General features: G+C 41.1%; 1 long non-coding RNA gene across 1 annotated transcript in view; it reads right to left on the reverse strand.

Moving 5' to 3' along the window:
- The window catches only part of LOC143963033 (uncharacterized), an 83270-nt gene extending 82199 nt beyond the window's left edge, over nucleotides 1-1071 (reverse strand). The window contains exon 1 of the long non-coding RNA XR_013270866.1: nucleotides 975-1071. This is a non-coding gene — a long non-coding RNA (uncharacterized LOC143963033). The remainder of the gene's footprint in view (nucleotides 1-974) is intronic.
- Nucleotides 1072-22941: the final 21870 nt, after the last annotated feature.

Here is a 22941-nt window from a genome sequence, read left to right on the forward strand (position 1 = left end):
GCAGGTGCTCTAGTAAGATCAGTGAGGATGGGGGTGTGCGGGTGCGGTGCTGGGGCATGCAGGCACAGTGTTATGAGCAGGAGGCAAAACATGCAGACAGGGGGATGAGGGAAATGGGGAGTGGAATTAGTAGGAGCAGAGACGAAGGCATGCAACTGCGCTGATGAAAACAGGAGAAAGAGGCCTGCAGACATAGTGGTGGAAGAGGAGGGAGGGCACAGTGTGGAGAGCATGGAAGAGTGTGGGAGTCAGGCACAGTTGTAAAAGCAGGTGGTGGGGATCAGGCACTGGTGAGAGCAAGGTGGGGGGCAGTTGTGTATTTGTAATGTTGAGAGCAGTGGGGTTGAGGGGGAGATACAGTGGTGAGAGTGGGCAGAAGGGACAGGGAAGCTGCATTTAAAAAAATATGCCAATATTAGTAGCTCTGATATCTATATTCTTAAAGGTCCACTTTAAAGCATATGCAAGTGTGTCATGTATGTAAAAGAGAACACAAATGATAGCAGGCATCAAATGAAACATTGGTGTTAAACTATTTATTTTGGGCCAGATTGTGTGACTTTGTGCGACATGTACTTGGGATTTTTTAACATTTGGCACACTAACTGCACCTTCCTGTTCAAACTGCTTATTTTTTTGGGGAGAAGTATTAGACACATTCTATGAATTAGTGTTCTGTTTGCCATCATTAGTTTATCGTGCCCAGCATGCATCTTTAAAATTAATCCAGGCTGTCCTATAATGCAATTAGAATTGATTTTGGTCCTGCCACATCAGTATCCACTCACTATTCTGCTATTCTAGACTATACATTGTCCCTAGTGAGGTGACTTCATCCTATATAAAGGAGTACAGAGAAGTCTGTCTCTCATTTTTTTGCAATTGCAATTATGCATTCTGTCAGTGAGTCAATCAGTCAACCCAGGCAGTGACAGCATAAAAAGTCTCACAGAGTACACCGTGCTAACTCCTACCTTCCCAACTTGTTCCAGAGACAGTTCAACTCCAGCCGTGCACAGAAAAAAAGAGTGCAGCATTTACGTAGAAATGATAAAGTGCCTGTACAACCATTCACTGGAAATGTCGAGTAGTAAATGACGCCAGGGGTGGGCACACTTGATGCACTATAGTTAGGGGTCTAGCATTGGATGCCAAGTTCACTCAAAACACTAGTGTGGGGTTTCAAGAAAATGGCACCTGTGGCTTGTGAAACCAGAGTCCGGATTGTTGAACTATTATTGGGTTCAAATTTGGTAACTCTAGAACCAACTAAGGCTGTATGAAGTAAAAGTTCTGTAGCAAGTAAACAGAGTGGTACAAGTTTTGCTCAAGAATATCCCTGTATTTAGCACCATCCCTCTTTCCCTCAACCAGTTTCCCAGTTCCGACTGCTGAAAAACATCTCCACAGCATGATGCTGCCACCTCCATGTTTCACTGTGGGGATGGTGTTCTTTGGGTGATGTGATGTGTTGGGTTTACGTCAGACATAGCGTTTTCTTTGATGGCCAAAAAGTAAAATTTGAGTCTAATCAAATCAGAGCACTTTCCTCCATACATTTTGGGAGTCTACCACATGCCTTTTCGCAGACGCAAAACGTGCCATTTTGTTTTTTGCTGAAAGTAATGGCTTTCTTCTGGCCACTCTGCCATAAAGCCCAACTCTATGGAGCGTATGGCTTATTGTTGTCCTATGTACAGATACTCCAGTCTTTGCTGTGGAACTCTGCAGCTCCTCCAGGGTTACCTCAGGTCTCTATTCTGCCTCTCTGATTAATGTCCTCCTTGCCTGCTCCTTGAGTTTTGGGTGTGCTGCCGTCTTTTGGCAGGTTTGCTGTTGTGCCATGTTCTTTCAATTTGGTTATGCTAGATTTGATAGTGTTGCTAGTGATCATCAAAGATTTGGATTTTTTTTTATAACCTATCCCTGACTTGTATGTCTCAACAACATTGTCCCTTACTTGTTTGGAGAGTTCCTTGGTCTTCATGGCAGTGTTTTTGGTTAGTGGTGCCCCTTTCTTAGGTGTTGCAGCTTCTGGGCCCTTTCAAATAGGTGAGTGTGATCACGGGTCCTGCACACTCGATGTCCGCAGGAATACCCGCGATCGTCTGACAGAGAGGAGGAATGGGGAAATGCTGATGTAAACAAGCATTTCCCTGTTCTGCCTAGTGACATTGACACTGATCACCGCTAATCGCTAATAGTGATCAGTGTTGTGTCACACATAGCTCCCCCCCCCCCACAGTTAGAATCCCTCCCTAGGACACACTTAACCCCTACAGCGCCACCTAGTGGTTAACCCCTTCACTGCCAGTTACATTTACACAGTAATCAATGTATTTTTAATTGCACTGATAGCTGTATAAATGTGAATGGTCGCAAAATCGTGCCAAAAGTGTCTGATCCGTGCACCATAATGTCGCAGTCACGATAAAAATTGCTGATCGCCAAAATTACTAGTAAAAAAAAAAATATTAATAAAAATGCCACAAAACTATCCCCTATATTGTAGACATTATAACTTTTGCGCAAACCAATCAATAAACGCTTATTGCAATTTTTTTAACAAAAATATATAGAAGAATACGTATCGGCCTAAACTGAGGAAAAAATATTTTTTTTTATATATTTTTTGGGGATATTTATTATAGCAAAAAGTAAAAAATAATGAGTTGTTTTCAAAATTGTCGCTATATTTTTGTTTAGAGCGTAAAAAATAAAAACCGCAGAGGTGATCAAATACCACCAAAAGAAGGCTCTATTTGTGGGGAAAAAAAGGACGTCAATTTTTTTTGGGAGCCATGACCGCGCAATTGTCAGTTAAAGCGACGCAGTGCCAAATTGCAAAAAGTGCTCAGGTCTTTGGGCAGCCAAATGGTCCAGGGCTTAAGGGGCTAAAAAAAACATTGAACTAAAGCCTGTAATGTAACAAAATAGGCAAAAAGCCAGGGGGGGGGGGTAAATACTTTTGCAAGGCACTGTAAATACAGACTCATATTGATGCCTAGTCATGTCTTTGGATGTCTCCTCTAGCCCTCAAAATCCTGGGTCACTGTGATATGCAGATACAGATGCTTTGTAGAACTGTTGAACAAGGCCATTCCTCTTCTGATGTCTACATGTTTCTAATGGTCCACCTCTAAATTGGGTGGCCTTACTGCACAATAGGAAACAACAATAGGAACAATAGGAAACAACAATCCATCCACATGCCTTGCAATCAGGCAAACCCTTGGCTACATAGTTATTGGCAGACCTAATAGCAACAGTGGAGTTAGACTATATAGTCATATTTACTTATTGCATAAGGCCAGGGGGTCAGTGGAATTGTGCATTCAAAAACAGTTTACTTTGAAGCACAGCAAAGGGGTTGTAAAGGTTTGCGTTTTTTCACCTTATGCATTAAGGTGAAAAAACATCCGACAATACCGCCCCCCCTTACCTGAGCCCGTTCACCCGATCTCCTCTTCGCCGCTCAGCCTGGCTGTTGATTGGCTATAGTGAATGGATTGAAAGCAGCGCAGCCATCGGGCTGCTGTCAATCACATCCAATGACGCAGCGCGCTGGGGGGCACGGCCCAGTGATACAGTGATCGGCTATAGCTGCCGGCTGTATCACAGGAGCGCGCCCGCAAGAACTAACCACCATGCGAGAGAGCTCGCATGAAGGTGCTTAGTTCTTGCAGGGAGGAGCTGAGACAGTCGCCAAGGGACCCCAGAAGACCAGGTTCGGGGCCACTCTGTGAAAAACAAGCTGAACAGTGGAGGTAAGTATAACATGTTTGTTTTTTAAAAAAAAAGAAAAAAAAATTACCTTTACAACCCCTTTAAATGTCACAGAATTATTAATATAAATAATATCCCAGTGCAAATAGACAATGCAAAACCAAAACCTTACAAAAAAAAACTATTATCACAAATCGAATACATTTTATACTGATAGGCAAAGAAGTCAGTTATTTTGTAAGTCTAGCCATGAAGATCATTAGAGCAGAGAGGGTACAGAACGTGCTATATTTGTCACTGTGCCCTTGTAAATATGGTATTTATAGTTTCACACAGTAGCACATGCTATAAACTGTAATTCTTGTGCTCACTCAAATGGTTATAATATCACACTGTCTGACTTGCATGACAAAAATCATTAGCTTGCAAATTATGCTTTTAATTGTCAGCATGTATTAACAAATACTGCCATTGATAGATGTTAAAGATGGGAATGAAACAAGCATGAGCTGTTGCTCAATCAGACAATGGTAATGATTGGGAGTTCATAGCTAAAATAAGAGGATTCAATGATAAGGTCAAAAAGTGCCAAAAGATGAAAATCATTATTATTAAGAATCATAGTGTGTTCAATAGCTCTTAACGAGGCATTTTCTGATCCATTAATATGTCTGATGTACTCCCTCTAAAATTGATTTAATTTTAAATTCACTCTATATTTCCCTTGGTGAAGAACCAACTAAGAGATATTCCTTATATGCCTTGTGCCGCCAATAATTAAAGTGATACTGTGTCGTTTTATAAAGAGATATTGCATGTTTTTTCTTGATTTGTCATTTTACATAATCTACTTCTTGTTATTGTAAAAGGAAGCTATACTATATTTTGGACAATTTCATTATTCTTGTATTATAAGTTGATCCATTTACACTATATTGTCAAAAGTATTGGGACACATGCCTTTACACGCACATGAACTTTAATGGCATCCCAGTCTTAGTTTGTAGGGTTCAATATTGAGTTGGCCCACCCTTTGCAGCTATAACAGCTTACACTCTTCTGGGAAGGCTGTCTGCAAGGTTTAGGAGTGTGTCTATGGGAATGTTTGACGATTCTTCCAGAAGCGCATTTGTGAGGTCAGGCACTGATGTTGGACAAGATGGCCTGGCTCACAGTCTCCACTCTAATTCATCCCAAAGATGATCTATTGGGTTGAGGTCAGGATTCTGTGCAGGCCAGTCAAGTTCCTCCACTCCAAACTCGCGCATCCAAGTCTTTATAGTCCTTGCATTGTGCATTGGTGTGCAGTCATATTGGAACAGGAAGCGGCTATCCCCAAACTGTTCCCACAAAGTTGGGAGCATGAAATTGCCCCAAATGTCTTGGTATGCTGACACCTTAAGAGTTACCTTCACTCCAAATAAGGGAAACAAGCCCAACTCAGTCATCCCAAAGGTGTTCTATCGGATTGATGTCAGGACTCTGTGTAGGCCAGTCAAGTTCCTCCACCCCAAACTCACTCATCCATGTCTTTATGGACCTTGCTATGTGCACTGGTCTAAATAATTTGGTGGAAGGGGGATTATGGTGTAGGGTTGTTTTTCAAGAGTTGGGCTTGTTTCCCTTATTTGGAGTGAAGGTAACTCTTAAGGTGTCAGCATACCAAGACATTTGGGGCAATTTCATGCTCCCAACTTTGTGGGAACAGTTTGGGGATAGCCGCTTCCTGTTCCAATATGACTGCACACCAATGCACAATGCAAGGACTATAAAGACATGGATGCGCGAGTTTGGGGTGGAGGAACTTGACTGGCCTGCACAGAATCCTGACCTCAACCCAATAGATCATCTTTGGGATGAATTAGAGTGGAGACTGTGAGCCAGTCCTTCTTGTCCAACATCAGTACCTGACCTCACAAATGGGTGCCTGGAAGAATGGTCAAACATTCCCATAGACACACTCCTAAACCTTGCGGACAGCCTCCCAGAAGAGTTAAAGCTGTTATAGCTGGAAAAGGGTGGGGCAACTCAATATTGAACCCTACGGACTAAGACGGGGATGCCATTAAAGTTCATGTGCTTGTAAAGGCAGGTTTCCAAATACTTTTGACAATATAGTGTATGTTGTGTCATTGTTTTTATATGTGTATAAAATTCATATTTTACTTCTGGATGACCACATGCTTTAGTCTGTGCAATGCAAGCTTGCATACCGATCTGTTTAGTTGGCACTGTCTCTTTTAGAGACAAACCCTAGTTATTTAGCTGAATCAGGGGCGGACTGACCATTCGGCCACTCGGGCACTGCCCGAGGGGCCCTGGGCCACTATGGGGCCCCATCAGGGTTGCTGTAGATAAAGGAGAAAAAGGAGAGAAAGGGGCGCCTCTGGGTGCAGATTTTTTTTAAAGGTTTTATTTTTCAGTGTAAAAAACATAAAATTTTGCACTCACATTTAGTAGGCAAAAAGTAAGCATTAAACACCAGGGGTCATCTGGTATATCTGATTTTTGGGACGTCAGCCAGTGGTCCGGTCCACATCTGTCATCTCATCGCGTTGTTCCTGTTCCTCTCACATGCTGTCCACTGCAGGTGTTTTGTATGAAGCAGCCGGCTTGTGGTGGACACGAGATGTGTGGTCTTCAAAACGAGGCTTGGGAGGCAGAGACGACCAGGGCGCGGGGCTGTGACGTCAGCGGGTATGCGACGCGTTTCTTGAGCGTGCGGGTCGAGATTGTCGGACGACCGCGCTCTTTCATCAGGCAGAATCAGAAAAAAATGCAGGGGACTCAGGATATAAATAGGGGCAGGCTAAGGGCAGTGGGCGGGGCTACAATCGAATATGAGAAGGAAAACAATGAGTAATGAGGGGAGAGGGAAGTGGGATGAGTAATGAGGGGAGAGGGAAGTGGGAGAGAGAGGGAGCTGGAGCGGCTTAGTATAAAGAGGAAGTCAACGTCTATGGTGAAATCTTATGTACATATCGGTAAAGATATCTATGGGATAAAATCCTATTTGGAAAAAATCAAAGAATGGATGGAAGAATGAGTAAACAAAGGGGGATGGAAGGAAGATAAAAAATTTATATTAAAAATGGGTAAAAGGGCTTAAAAAACTTAGAAAGGAAGGTAAAAAGAGAGGAGCATACATGGAGTGTGTAGATATAATTATATTGGAGATTGGACATGCAGGACATATGTGTTATAAGGGAATAAAAATAAAAAATAGTGTATGTGTATAGACACATACACACATACACGTGTAGATCCGTACGCTTATCAGTGTTTTAATGTAATTAATAATGTTATTCTAAGAGTATTGTATACAATAAAATGAGAATTAAAAAACAGAAGTATAATCAGGAAAGCACACATATATGCCTACATGGACACATGAGTGTATGTGTGTGAGCACATACATGAGTGTGGGGTGCGGAGATAGGAAAAAAAGGGGTACGAGGGAGTGGATTACGGGGGGGGGGGAGGGGAGGAAATAAAAATGGGGGGGAGGGGGAAAGGGAAAAAAAGGGGGGGGGGGAAAGGGGGCCACAGGGACAACTCAGACCATATATTACGAAATCGGATGAGCAGTTGTAAAATTCTTTTAGTTCATAGGTTTTGCCTTTGGTGGTAAATTCTTTTTGTCCGTGTTTGACAAATTTGCATGTTTTGCAAAGTGCTTTGTGGCATTGATACATCCCAGTTAGAGGTATCAGTTGGAGGGTTTTGGGAAAAATGGATTGAGTTTTTAATTTGCTGGGTGCGATTTTGTTCCTCAAGTTTGGGGCCCTGCGGTAAGTGACAGATGGTCGGGCTGGGAGTTCAGTTTTTAGGTGGGGGTCCTGCTGTAGGATATTCCAGTGTTTTTTTTTAAATTCTTTCCATAGTTTTATGTTCATTGTGAAAAGTGGTGATGAATCTACTAGAGAAATTCTGTGGGGGGCGGTCTGTTTTTGTTGCAGTATTTTCTGAAAGACACTGTTTGAAAGCGTTTTCTATAAGGGGTGCAGGATAGTTTTTTTCTTTAAATTTAGTTTTCAAGGTGTTACTGGATTCGATATAGTCGATTTGTTTGGTGCAGTTTTGCCTTAGGCGCCAAAATTGTCCCTTTGGGATGTTTTTAATCCATTTTGGATAGTGACAGCTATTAAAGTGAAGGTAGGAGTTGCCCGCGGTTGGTTTTGTATAGTTTTTTGAGATAATAGCATGACCTTCGTGTCCCAGTTCTAGGTCTAAGAATGCTATGGTCTCGCAGTTGGTATTAGACGTGAAGGATAGGCCATAGGGGTTATTGTTACAATGTTGAACAAAGGGGGGGATTAAGTCAGCTGCTCCATCCCAGATGAGGATAAGCTCGTCTATGTATCTACCGAAAAAGATTATGTTTTCTGAAAAAGGATTATTTTTGTAGATGTAGTGGGACTCCCAGAAGCCCATCGCAAGGTTCGCATATGAGGGCGCAAAATTGGCGCCCATAGCTGTACCTTGGATCTGTTGGTAAAAGTCACCGTTGAAGGTAAAATAATTATGTGTCAAACAAAAATTAACGGCCTTTAGCACAAAGTCCGCTTGCCTCATATTCATTAGGGGGTCATTGATTAAGGAGTTTTCAATAGCTACCGATATTTATGGAAAATATATTAGTATACATATTGTTTCCAACGTTACTGCATCTCTCAAGCGATTATACTCTGTCTTCTCCTTGCAAAGAATCATGCACTGATATTGGCTTGTATATGTACCCATGCATTTCTTTTAGAAAATTATTGTTATGATTTTGTATTTGTGTAATACTCCCCCCCCCCCCGTCCACCCCCCCTCTTTTTGCTGCCCCCCCTCTCCCCAGGCCCCCCTCCCTCTCCCTTTCCCTTTCCCCCCCCCCTTTTTCCCCCCTTTCCCCCCCCCCCTTTTTTTTCCCTTTCCCCCTCCCCCCCATTTTTATTTCCTCCCCTCTCCCCCCCCCCGTAATCCACTCCCTCGTACCCCTTTTTTTCCTATCTCCGCACCCCACACTCATGTATGTGCTCACACACATACACACATGTGTCCATGTAGGCATATATGTGTGCCTTCCTGATTATACTTCTGTTTTTTAATTCTCATTTTATTGTATACAATACTCTTAGAATAACATTATTAATTACATTAAAACACTGATAAGCGTACGGATCTACACGTGTATGTGTGTATGTGTCTATACACATACACTATTTTTTATTTTTATTCCCTTATAACACATATGTCCTGCACGTCCAATCTCCAATATAATTATATCTACACACTCCATGTATGCTCCTCTCTTTTTACCTTCCTTTCTAAGTTTTTTAAGCCCTTTTACCCATTTTTAATATAAATTTTTTATCTTCCTTCCATCCCCCTTTGTTTACTCATTCTTCCATCCATTCTTTGATTTTTTCCAAATAGGATTTTATCCCATAGATATCTTTACCGATATGTACATAAGATTTCACCATAGACGTTGACTTCCTCCTTATACTAAGCCGCTCCAGCTCCCTCTCTCTCCCACTTCCCTCTCCCCTCATTACTCATCCCACTTCCCTCTCCCCTCATTACTCATTGTTTTCCTTCTCATACTCGATTGTAGCCCCGCCCACTGCCCTTAGCCTGCCCCTATTTATATCCTGAGTCCCCTGCATTTTTTTCTGATTCTGCCTGATGAAAGAGCGCGGTCGTCCGACAATCTCGACCCGCACGCTCAAGAAACGCGTCGCATACCCGCTGACGTCACAGCCCCGCGCCCTGGTCGTCTCTGCCTCCCAAGCCTCGTTTTGAAGACCACACATCTCGTGTCCACCACAAGCCGGCTGCTTCATACAAAACACCTGCAGTGGACAGCATGTGAGAGGAACAGGAACAACGCGATGAGATGACAGATGTGGACCGGACCACTGGCTGACGTCCCAAAAATCAGATATACCAGATGACCCCTGGTGTTTAATGCTTACTTTTTGCCTACTAAATGTGAGTGCAAAATTTTATGTTTTTTACACTGAAAAATAAAACCTTTTAAAAAAATCTGCACCCAGAGGCGCCCCTTTCTCTCCTTTTTCTCCTTTATCTACAGCAATCCAGGAGCTCAAGTTTCAGCTCTTTTAAGGTGGCAGCCCTGCATGCGGATCCATCCCCCCCTCCCCATCCCTTTTCCCCTCCCCCTCTCCATGAACTAAAGAACATTTATTCCCTCCTTTTTTTGGTCTGGACAAAGTAGTGCATTCCCTGCACTCACCATATGTAACCTTATAGACTCCTTTTTTTCAAGCGGGAACCTAATATCTTTGATTTGCGCCAAATACTTGTCTTATCCCCATCAGGGTTGCCAGCCTCAGTAAAACCAGGGACAGTATGTAAAAATCTGTGTTTTTTTTATATCTGTCTCTGAAAGTCCCTTACTGACATCCTTTTGGTCTAAAAATCCAGAGATTATAGCTGCCCCACCTCTCCAGTACCTTCTCAGCCAATAGAAACATATCTGTGTATACTTTGTGATTGTATACTGTGTGTGTGTTTGTGTATACTGTGTGGCCCCTGATTGCCGGGGGCCCCATAATCTCCTATTGCCCGGGGGCCCCATCAGTTATCAGTCCGCCCCTGAGCTGAATCATTCATCTATGTGAATAATCAATAATCTGGTCTAAAACCATGGCATACCAAACCTACAATTGTTACCTGCTGGCTGCAATCGATTAAATAGGAAATATCAACATATCAACAAATTTGTCTATACGCGACTTCATTTTTGTTCAACATCTTTGTTGCAAGAATGTTGTGATTAGTGGGGTCAAATTGACGGCATTAGTGGGGTCAAATTGACATTTGCTTTCGAACGCAGGAGCGGGATAGAAAATATTTCTCGAATGTATGAATTTCGAACAGTGTATGTGGTTTTAACTTGGCAGTCTATTCATTGCCTAAATGTTAAAAGCAAACTAAATCTTAAACTGCTTTTGGATGACATTCAAATGTGCTGAGAATTTTGATACAACGTTTTCCTACTTTTCATAGATATTTTCATTAAAAATACTACCAGTGTACACCCAGCTTTTTTTTTTTTTAATCAATTGTATTTTTATTGAAAAAAGAAATTTTTCCAGAGAGGAGATACAAAGGGAAGTGCAACAACAAATAATTGTCAGTGTCAACAATGTTACAAACAAAAGGCCAAAGAACAAGAAAAAGAAAATAAATAAACATACAGAAAATAAAAATCATAATGGTCAGGCAATATCTAGTCACCGGCACAATTAAAGCAGCAATTCACCCAGCAACAGGGGGGATGGGGGGGAAGCGTCTGGAGGGAGGGAGGAGGTAGGGAAGGATCCAGTGGGTAGGTAGGCCAGATACATGAGTGTCTGCAGAGAAAGCAGAGCTAACCACAGCATCTGGGGTACGCTCATTTCCCGGGGGAGCCTATACCAGACTGAGGCAACCTCGGGGGGAGACACATACAGGTGGAGGGGTAAGGGAAAATATTGGGGAATCTCGAACGGTCTATAGGTAGGGGGGCAATGGGACTGCCCCTCTGCACCTCCGCTCAAGAGGGTCAGCACTTTTAGGGGGGAGCTGTAGGAAGTCCTGGATTAAGCTGGGAGTGGTCCCATAAGTCCCAAACTCGGAAGAACCTAGGCAGTGTGTCGTGAATAATATTGGTAAGGTGCTCCATTCTATGGATCTGTTCCAGAGTTTGTAGTACCTGTGGGAGCGTTGGCGGAGACTGCGATAACCATCTGACTGGTATGGCCCGTCTCGCTGCCAGTAGAATAAAGCCTAAAAGTTTCTGGACATTTGCAGGCAGGTCAGGAAAGGGTAAGCCTAACAGAAAGTGGATTGGGGTTAGAGGGAGGATAGTGTCGGAAAGTTCTTGCAAATATGCATGGACAGAGGACGAAAAAGGTTGGATGACAGAACATTCCCAGAAAATGTGAAAGAGAGATTCAGTAACCTTCCGACATCTCCAGCAGAGTGGGGAAACCCCGGGATCGTATTTATGTAGGATCTTTGGGGTCCTGTACCAAAACATTAGAATTTTATAGATTGTCTCTTTTTGTTCTACACATCGAGACGATTTAGAGGCAGTCTCCCAAATTTTCAGCCATTGGGGGGTGGTAATGGTCTGGCCAAGAAGCCGAGACCACTTGTGCATATAGAGGTGACCTGGGCCAGAAAGAGAGTGAGAGGCCTGTAAGTATTTGTAAATCTCAGAGATGAGTCGCGTTTGGTATGGACCTTGGGAGCAAAGAAGTTCAAAAGGGGTAGGGGTGTTCAAGGTAAGGGTGGGGTTTTTGGAGCTAAAGTAGTGTCTGATTTGAAGATAGGAGTAAAATAGACCCTTGGGGACCTGAAATTTAGTACACCCAGCTTTATTGAAATAAAAAGAGGAACCCAAAAAATCTCATAAGTATATATTTTTACTCCTGAACAAAATACACAAATAAAGTAAACATATTAAAAATCACAATACCCTTTAAATTAAAGTGTCTTTCTAAGGAATATGAAATTATGTCATCCAGGTCAAAGAAGTCAACTGAAATGCAATTACCTTTGTAGACACCAGATATTCAATACATTGATGAATAACCCATTCATTTTTTTTCTTTTGACATTGAGGCATTTGTGGGTTGCCTTCAGGCTGATTCACATGCCGTTGTTTTGAATTCCCTTTATTATATTTTGCACTCAACACATTTTGATGATAATTGGAGGAGTAATTGTGTAACTTTAAGAATAACTGGTTTCTTCTGTTTGGACACACTAGATTGGAGATAACTTATTGGAATAGGAAGTATTTTGCCTATTGTTTGCCTACGCCTACATCCTATGGAGAACAAAGAGAGGTAACCTTCCTGAAGGAGTGTCAAAGCATGACCAAAACTGTCAAATAATTGTTACACAATTAAATATACGATGATGGTCAATGGTTGGAAACATATTTTCTAAAAGATCTTTTGTTTACCTGAGTCTTACACTGAAAATTTCCATTTAAGCATGCATTTGTTTTTAAAATGCAGGGACACTTTTATTTCTGAACAAACAGTGGAGAACAGTTACCTTTCCACACAAATTACTATCCAAGGCAATTAACAGAGCACCTGACATAAACGTAGTCCCTGCCCTCAAGGAGCTTACAGTCTGAGGCCCCCTAACTCACCTTCATACATACACATAGTAGGGCAAATTTAGGCAGGAGCCAATTATCCTACCAGCATGTTTTTGGAGTGTGGGAGAAAACCAGCTTACCCAGAGAAAACCATATCTAAGGACTGTAAGCTGTAATGTATTACATTTTTTTTAGTTAGTATGTGATGCACAAGCCTCATAAAGTAGACACAAAACTTCCCTTACCCTCCCCAAGTAAGCCAAATCCTCCATATTTTTTGAAATGCCCCCCCCCCCCCCCCCAGACACTGCGGCTCCCAGGGAAGGGTGGGTCAACAGCAGAGAAAGTGCTGTCAATCCAGAAAGCAGTGGACAGGCATATGTGTGGCCAGGCACTAATAAACAAGGTTAATAAATAGGCAGTGAAAAAGCCGATAGTCATGCCCAATGTAATATTTTTTATCCCACTGATGTACAAGCAGTAACATCCTACGTGAGAGTAGCAACTTTCAATTCAGGAGCAGTGCAACATTGTTTTCACATCATCACAGGATGCGGTGGGCTTTACTGGTAGGCTCATTAGGTACAGTACTTGGGCCTTGACAGGGGGGCTAATAGAAAACCGTAAGTGCAGATGCACTTATAATTAAAGTGAAATGATCACCTAATAAAACAAGTAATGTTCAGTATAAAATAAAAATGAAAGGCAAAACATTTGCATATAGATAAAAAAAGCCATTCTAAATACCTTTTTTTCCCCTTTTTTGTAAGTGATCACATCCCCTCTTTTCTCAGCTGCATAAAAGCTGGGGGAGGAAACACAGCAGCACACTGAGCTTACCAGTGAAAGGCTGTGCTGAGGAGGCATGTCAGGACAAGTCTTATCATTGGAGGAGAGTAGGCTGAGTTCCCAGCATAGATAGAGAACTGACTACTCTATGCTCTCCTGCTTAGTGTGGTCAGCTTTTAACCTCCCTGGCAGTAATCCCGAGTCTGGCTCAGGTTGGGATTTTAGTTCCACGAGCGGTAACCCCGAGCCAGACTCAGGATCGTATCGCTGGACACAGGGAGAAGTTACTTATCTTGTCCCCTGGATCCAGCGATGTCCTCCGCGCTGTGTGATCGAGCTGTCCTCCGCTCGATTCACACAGTGCCCGAGTGCCGCCGAGCTCGGTTCCCTGCGACATTACGGCGCACGGGAGCGGAGATCGGCGCCAAATTCAAAAAAGTTAAAACACACAAAACACACACAGTACTGTAATCTTACAGATTATAGTACTGTATAAAAAAAATGACACACCCCCTTTGTCCCTAGTGGTCTGTGCAGTGCCCTGCATGCACTTTTATATTATAAATACTGTTTTTTCTGCCTGGAATTTGGAGATTGTCCATAGCAACCAAAAACTGTCCCTTTATGTTAAAAGTGATTTTAGACCAACTAGAAAACAGCGATAATAAATTATAATCACTTGCAGAATTGAGCGATAGCGATTTGTGGGGAAATTCGTCATCAAACACTAAATCTAATGACAGCGACAATTCTGCAAATGAGCAAATTTCAGTGTTTTTGGATTTGATTACATTATTGAATAATTTTTATTATTATTTATTATATTATAAACTTTATCATACCCGGGATGTCTGCTAGACTCTGGTTTGAACAGATTTAAGAGAGCTATTCCTAAGAATTGCAGGACTACAATATAAAACGCCAAAAATGCATGCAAAATAATTGTACCGCTTTCAGCACCTAAAACCAGAACTAATCATACTGCCAGGGAGGTTAAAAGGAAAGCAGAGGGACTGGCAGGAACTCCAGGGATTTCACACAAAGGAAGCAATACAAAGAGGACAGAATACCTTTCTCATACAAATACATCAGAAATATGCAATGAGTGGACCTCCAGCTGTTGCAGAACTACAAGTCCCATGAGCCATAGCAAGACTGACAGCCACAAGCATGACACCCAGAGGCAGAGCACAATGGGACTTGTAGTTTTGCAACAGCTGGAGGTCCGCTAATTGCATTTCCCTGAAATACATGGTATAGCAGGTGCATATCAGGAATATGAAATGTTGGGGTAACAAACACGTTAAGTGCTACCACACTTTTTTTTTTATGTGAGGTCATAATTGCACTGTCAATTTATTCTAGAGCCATATCTATCGATTTATCTCCCTCTATAGCCAATTCCATTTTTGTCTGAACCTAAAGCCAGTCATACACATGGCAACTTGATGTCAAGTTCTCAAAACAGCCTAAAGCATGGAATATCACCAACTGAATCCAGAAATGCAAGAAAAATTTAATTGCTTTTGACTATAATGCTGTAGTTTTTCTCTTTCAAAATTGTATTGATGTTGCCATTGTATTGCCCATTTTCATCTTTACGAGAAACCTAATTCTAGTTTTTGATTGAACATGGGTGTGGCACATTGCTTAGTACCAGGTAAGTACTTTCAATCAATTTTGTTATACCCAGGGGCTAGGATGTTTTTGAAATTGTTATGTGCATAATCAGTTCACAAGCATGGGGATACCGATGTCTATGGTGTTGATTTACTAAAGGCAAATAGACTTTCGCAAGTGCAGTTGCTCCAGAGCTTAGTAAATGAGGGAGAGCTCTGCTGACTTCCATCATCCAATCACGTGCAAGCAAGAATTCATTTTTCTTTTTTTTTCTTTGCATGTGATTGGGCATGCTTTGTAAAGTGAAGCTTTAGCTCATTTACTAAGCTCTGGAGCAATTGTACTTTGCAGCATTAAACTGCACTTGCAAAAGTGCCCAGTCTATTTGTCTTAAGTAAATCAATTCCTATGTGTACCAACAATGAACAGTGTAAAGTAGACAACAGGGTTTATTTACTAAAACTGGAGATTTCAAAATCTGGTGCAACTCTGCATAGAAACCAGTCAGCGTCCAGGTTTTATTGCCAAAGCTTAATTGAACAAACTAACTTTAGAAGCTGATTGGCTACCATGCACAGGTCCACCAGATTCTGAGTGCTCCGGGTTTAGTAAATCGACCCCGATGCAAGACTTTATTTGGTGTCTAGTACTATAGTAAAGAACTAGAATACAGACAATAACCCAGGATGAGCTGAAGAAATAATGCAGTGTGACAAGTGTTGACCTTTAGCAAGGCTTTGATTTGAGAAGGTCATGAATACAGCATATCCATGGTTTAGCACTGTTGCACCGTGTGAGTTTTGACACCTTGCATGCTGCAGTGAGATTTGAGTTCTGAGCCTCTAAAGTAATTCAAGGCTCTGGGCCAAGTTCTCAGTTCTAGATTCCATACCATCTTTGAAAAGGTTGCACGAACTTGATCTTAAGCTATTTTCAGCATGTAACAGAAGTTGCTTCACGCTAAAGGATAAAAGAATGGTTGGCAGAATATGGACCAAGTAAAGTGCACACTTACAGAACTGGGGCAAAAAAAAAAGACTTAATTTCTTTGTGAAAGTTCCTTTTCATCATTAATAAGTAGGGTCTTTTGAAGGGATTTGCATGTTTTTATAGCTTCACATACCCAGCCATAAATTATTTTAACACACACTATTCTCATATGTTTGGCATGCCTGGATTGCATTAATGGAAAACCATATCTCTCAAATCTTTAAAAAAAGACAGTACTGTCAGCTTCAAAACATACCTTATTTCTGATGATTTATGTTACAATAAAGACATTTTATCTTTTGGTTGACTTAAATACATGCTTAAACTAGCATTTGATTGGAGTACATTATCTATAGGAATGCATAGTAAATCTTGGAAAGGAAAAAGCCAAACATGTAATTGTAAGCATCTTTCCTATGGATCAGTCATCCCACTAATAGAATGAAGGCTAAATTATAATGTTTCCATGTGTAGATGATGAAATATAGCAACAAGCAACATATCTAAATCAGGTATTAGGGATAATGATTTAGCTCGTTATGTGTCACACACACGCAATCAGCAAAACCTTGAAAAAAACTGAATAGAGAATAACCACTCATTTATGATTATAAATACTACTGGGATGCTGGCAATTCATATTTTTAGGTTTTTAGTGTATGCTGCAATAAATGCCCCCTGTTTCCAGCAAATCAAACTTTATTAAGTCCCTAATACTTACATTTAATATTGTTTAAAAATATACCTAAGTGTTATCAAACTTTACTTTGATTGTCACAAAACATTATTTTAAATGTCAGTAAATGTAAGCTTTAAAAATTAACTCCAGTTTTGATGGAAAAAAACAAACAATCCCCGCTAGGTGATCAATAACCATTGCAAGGATTTCAACAAACTTTGTTGCCGATTCCTATATGTTTCTGCTCCGAGGAAATAGCTCTTAGTTAGGCCATGTCTTGTGCAGGACTGATTTTTAATGTGGGTGACTTTTATCTTGACAGACTTCTGAGAAAATCAGTGAGCCAATCACACAAGCAGGAAGTTATATATCTGGAGGTTTTCCTTACAAAAAGGCCTGATTCACACCTATGCATTTTTAGTGCTTTTTGCATTTTGCAGATTTATACTACGGTCCATTTAACATGGTTTCCTATGGAACACGTTCTATAGTGAAAATCTGCAAAATACAAAAAGCACAAAAAATGCATAGATGTGAATCAGGCCTAACTGTATATAGAATGCCTCTACGTTATCATATTGCCTTTAATTTTACAGAACATTACAGTGCTGCAGATTGAAAGGGAAAATAGTTTTTAACACCTTTCCACCCGGGCTATAGCAGATTGATGGCTGGGTAGGACTTTCCTCCTTTTGAGTGGATGTTATATCAGTGGGCGTCATCTGAGTGGATGCTGCGCATAGGCGCGATCTGCCACCGGCTGTGTCCATTTTACACTGCCGATGACTGATTACTATACTGGCCCAGTGCCAGGATCACAGCAGATCACATGACAATTGTAAACAATGGATGGCTTACTTTCCTATACAATTGAAAGCTGTGATGGGTCAAAGCGATCACATGTTACAGACAGTGCCAATCACAACCCAGCTGTACTAAGTGATTAGCTTTGGGCAAACACAGCTAATCACAACAGGGTGCTACCACGCATGCGTGAGTGAAGGTTGACCATTTGGTTCCTGGAGAAATGACCAATTGTACCCAAACGGTTGTTTTAAGCTATTTTTTGTAAGTGTTACTCCTTTTTACAATAAATTGTTTCAAACTGTATCACTCTATGTTAGCTACCTTTTTGGTTAGATGCCTGGTGTTTCTTTTTCATTGTTGCGGGGGAGTTACGTCCAGAGGTCTGTGCTTCATGGTTTAGCGCTATCTACCTCAGTGCTGCCCATTCATCCAGCGACAGGGAAGGAGATCTACGAGATTTGGATCATTGGTTTGGTTAATGTAAACAAAGTTTATGTGACTGCTCTTATTAGGGGGTTGCATGTCCTCTGGTAAGCATGGCTTGTTGATTTTGGTTGGTGAAACCCAATCTATCTTACCTCTCACTTCTTTTATGGCATGTGGGACTTCTCATCCTGATTACTCCTATGTGATTGCACAGGTGCTTGGAAAAACCTTGGTGTATTTGCACTCATATGAACTTTGTGAAATATTTTTTCATTTATTTCTGCACATATTCATGTTTTGCATGTTAGACCTGCACTTTTTGCTTTTTATACATATATAACAGGTGTCTGGACATTGTGTTCAGCTGCTGTTTATTTAATTGCTCAATTTTTTTTTTGCGCAGATATATTTTGTTTTATATAATCACAACAAAAGACACTGAATGAATCAGGTTCATTAACCACTTCCTGCCCGGCCTATAGCAAAATGACGGGCAGGCGCTGGTTCAGTTATCCTGATTGGACATCATATGACAGGATAACAGCAGCACAGCGATCGGTGGTGCGGCATGTCAGCCTGACACACCGAAATACCGTTCTTGGTAAAAAGTCTCTGACGGAGGCTCTTTACCACGTGATCAGCCGTGTCCAATCACGGCTGATCACAGTGTAAACAGGAAAAGACATTTATCGGCTTTTCCTAACTCACTTTACCTCTGAAAGACACAAGTAGAGGAGAGCTGATTGGCTGCTCTCCTGGCAGTGGGGGTCGCCCCCCCCACAGATGCCCACCCAGGACCACCAGAAATGCCATCGAGACCCCCAGGGATGCTGATCATGGATGGCCACAAGGTATGCCACCCTGGACCACCAGGGATGCCAATCAGTGCCGAGACATTATGCCAATCAGTGCCCAGACATGATGCCAATCAGTGCCCATCAGCAATGCCTGCCAGTGCCATGATGATGCCTATCAGTGCCATCTATCCGTGTCCATCAGTGCCACCTATCAGTGTCCATCAATGCCACCTATCAGTGCCCATCAGTGCTACCTATCAATGCTGCCTATCAGTGCCACCCATAAGTACCCTTCAGTGCAGCCTTCCAGTGCCCATCACTGCCCATTAGTGCCACATATGAGTGCCCATCAGTGCTGCATATCAGTGTCACCTATCAGTGTCCATCAGTGCTGCCTATCAGTGCCCATCATCGGTGCCCATCATCAGTGCCCATCAGTGCCACCTCTTTGGTGCCACGTCATCAGTGCCGCCTTATCATTGCCAGTCAGTGCAGCCTAATCAGTGCCCATCAGTGAAGGAGGAAACTTATTTACAACATTTTATAACAGAAACAAATTTTAGGTCTTTTTTTATTTGTTTAGCAAAAACTAAAAATGCAGAGGTAATCAAATACCACCAAAAGATAGCTTTATTTGTGGGAACAAAATGATAAAAATTTTGTGTGGGTGAAAATTAGCCTGGGCAGGAAGGGTGGAAAGTGCCTGGTATTGAAGTGGTTAAGAAAAAATGGTTGCTTATACCAATGAAATGCATTAACATAAGCAATAATAATGTGTAAAAAAAACAAATCCTGATCACTTCCCCAGAGTAGTTTAGTGTTACTATGGTAACACTGTACTACTCTAGTCACATTGTGTTAAAGAAATTGTAAAAATAAGAAAAAATGCAATAAAAAAGAAAAAAAATTAAAAGTTATTTATTTTTACATACTGTCACCAGTCAGTGTCCATGATCACTGCCACACCAGTTATATGATAACCCTGTACTGCACTGGTGACAGTATATATTAAAAAGTGAGCATTTATTTTTAAAATTTCTTAATTTTTTAAAAAATTGTAAAAAAGACATTACTAAATAACTTGGACTGTCTACCTTCCAAAAGGGGATAATTTGGGGGATATTGCCCATATTAGGCAAAAAAAAAAATGAGAATAACAAAAGTTTATTCATGCGTGGTGTAATTTCTTTTAAATTTTTGCTTACTTTCAAATATCGGTGGACCAGGTAGGTGGATTATGAGCCACTTCCTTTCCTGTACCTTCTTCTGGGCACTAGGGGTGCTGAAGAGCCCAGTCCTGGCCAGCACCAGGCTATAGTACCTTTGGGGAACCCACTTGTTTGGGGAAACCAGCTCAAACCACCACTCATTTTGAAGGGCATATGTGCTGATATCATCATAGCAGTGGGATGGCACACTTTTCTATGCTATGAGCATACCAGCCTGGCATGCCAGAAAAGTTTAATTGAGGATGGGGCGATATACTTTTTTACATTTACTTGTTTTACAGTAAAATAGAACATTAAACACAAAATAATTACCCATTGAAGTGCTGAACCTGTATTTAAAATATAGGCTCAGCACTCTTCATAAGAAAAAAAAAACACAGATCCATAGAAAATAAACTATTTAAAATGCACACTCCCCAGTTCAAACCAGGGGGTAGTTTGAATAATAAGATAAAGACGGGTGAATAATGGCAAAATTTGAGAATGAATTGACATTTACTGAATAACAAATAAGATGAAGTATAGTAAATTACTTTCCCGTTAAATAACAGATGTTAGGCAAATCTTGTTTGATGAAATCTTCACACAGAGGTCTTTGTTGAACAATTTTGACAGGTGAATTTTGTTTGAAAATTGGTAAAAAACACTGACAAGCAGAGAGGGATGGTGGAAAATGGAATCTTAATAAAAAATAGGTGAATATTGGGTAAATATTGGGCAAATTGCTTGCAGAATTATTGCTAGATACGCCAATAAATGCAGTAAGTTTGATTTGCTAAAGGTAAATAGTCTGTTCACTTTGCAATAGGATTTTCACTTTGCAGTAGAAATTTTCCCTTAGTTGAATGAGGTACAGCTCTACCTACTTCCATCATCCAATCACGTGCAAGCCATAATATAATTTTTCCCTTGAACATGATTGGTTATTCTTTGAAAAAGTGAATTTCCACCATATTTCCTAAGCTAAGGGAATATTGCAAAGTGTACAGCCTATTTGCTTTCAGTAAATCAGCCCAAATGTGTTTAAATGCACGTTAAAACACGTCATTCTCCAAAGGAATATTAAATATAGGAAATATCTGCTCATTGGATTGTTAAAATCTGTTGGTGAATGCTTGCCAGGGGCGGACTGACCATTCGGCCACTCGGGTACTGCCCGAGGGCCCTGGGCCACTAGGGGGCCCCATCAGGGTTGCCAGCCTCAGTGAAACCAGGGACTGTATGTCAAAATATGTTTTTTAATTTTATTTTTAATTTTTTTTACCTCTGTCTCTGAAATGTCCCTTACCGACATCCTTTTGGTCTAAAAATCCTGAGATTATAGCTGCCCCACCTCTCCAGTACCTTCTCAGCCAATAGAAACATGTCTGTGTACACTGTGTGTGTGGCCCCATAATCTCCGATTGCCCGGGTGCCCCATGAGTTGTCAGTCTGCCCCTGGTGCTTCCACTCTTCTTGATGACTTACTTCCTTACCTGGTCTAGACATCCTCCTTATTATTTCATTGGGAATCCAGAGGATCCAGACTTATTTCCAAAACTGGTCAGATTTTTTTGTGCAATTATCAGCCAATAATTAGCTAAACAGTACTCTATTTTTACATCCTAATTCTTCTCGCACTGTCACCTTTACAAATAATTAACTGCCTACAATAAATCAATCACAATGATTTGTAGGTGTTTTACCTGCTTGAACATTAGATGAAAAAAACATTATAACCTATAACATGGTATTCACTTGTACAAATGTCTGGAAAATTCCTTCATTCCACACATGAGAACTTAACAGCCATTTTTTCCTGTTAGTAATAGAGAAGGTTTTGAGTTACTGGTGATGCCCAGCATTTTTTGTGTTGTTTTTGTGCTGCTCTGAAACACTTGAAAAGCATGTCCTGCGGATACTCATGGAGAGCAAACCTCTGCTCTCTGCTGACTTGTCTGCTAGCCCCTAAGTTACCTGATACAAATATTCCTTTTCCTCTTACAATAACCATCCATTTACAACTGTCAAAGAGCTCAAGTGTATGGTCTCATAGATGTCCCCAAAACTCTCTGATGATCTCATCTATCAGTTTATCAGAGTTGCTTAAACACTTATGAGCAGTGCCAGTGTGTAAGCGTCATGATAATGATCAACAAAACCTTTTATGGTACAGAATGATGTTTTAAAAATGTATGCATGTACTTGACCATATTAACTGAAGCACAGATTGAGTTGCAGGACGCTGAATGGAGAATGCTGATTCTGTAACTACAAATCATTGGCCACATTAGTCGGTTCTGTCTCAGTGGAATGTTGAAAGTGAAGGCTGAATACAAAATAGAGTGAGACGTTAGGAAATGAGTCAAGTGGGTGTAGACAATTGTAGACAACGTTCCAAAACCTAGAGGCAAAGGAGAGAAGAGATATAGAGCAGAGACATAAGAGTCATACTGGGTCATAGCGGCATTATATGCGTTAAAAAAAAGAAAAAAAGATAGATCCATAGAGTGGCTTAAACATTAGACTCAAGTACATTATAGTGAAAAATCTTAGTCTTCCCAGCTACTTGAAAAATAGCTTGCATTTAGTTTTAACTCTACGGGCTGGGCAGTAATCTGCACACTTATTGATTAACAAAATTAGCCATCAAGCTATAGGTTGGGGGAATGAATATCCTTTTTTCACCACAATGTCTCTAAGAGAACATCTTTTAGGCAAATTCCTGTACAGGCTACGTGATAAAAATCAAGGAGACAGACTGTGCTCTTAGCAGACTTCTGAGAC

This window comes from Lithobates pipiens, unplaced genomic scaffold (assembly GCF_037356315.1).
Source record: "Lithobates pipiens isolate NorthernLeopardFrog02 unplaced genomic scaffold, aLitPip1_a1.2 Scaffold_8, whole genome shotgun sequence".
In the NCBI taxonomy this organism is placed as follows: domain Eukaryota; kingdom Metazoa; phylum Chordata; class Amphibia; order Anura; family Ranidae; genus Lithobates; species Lithobates pipiens.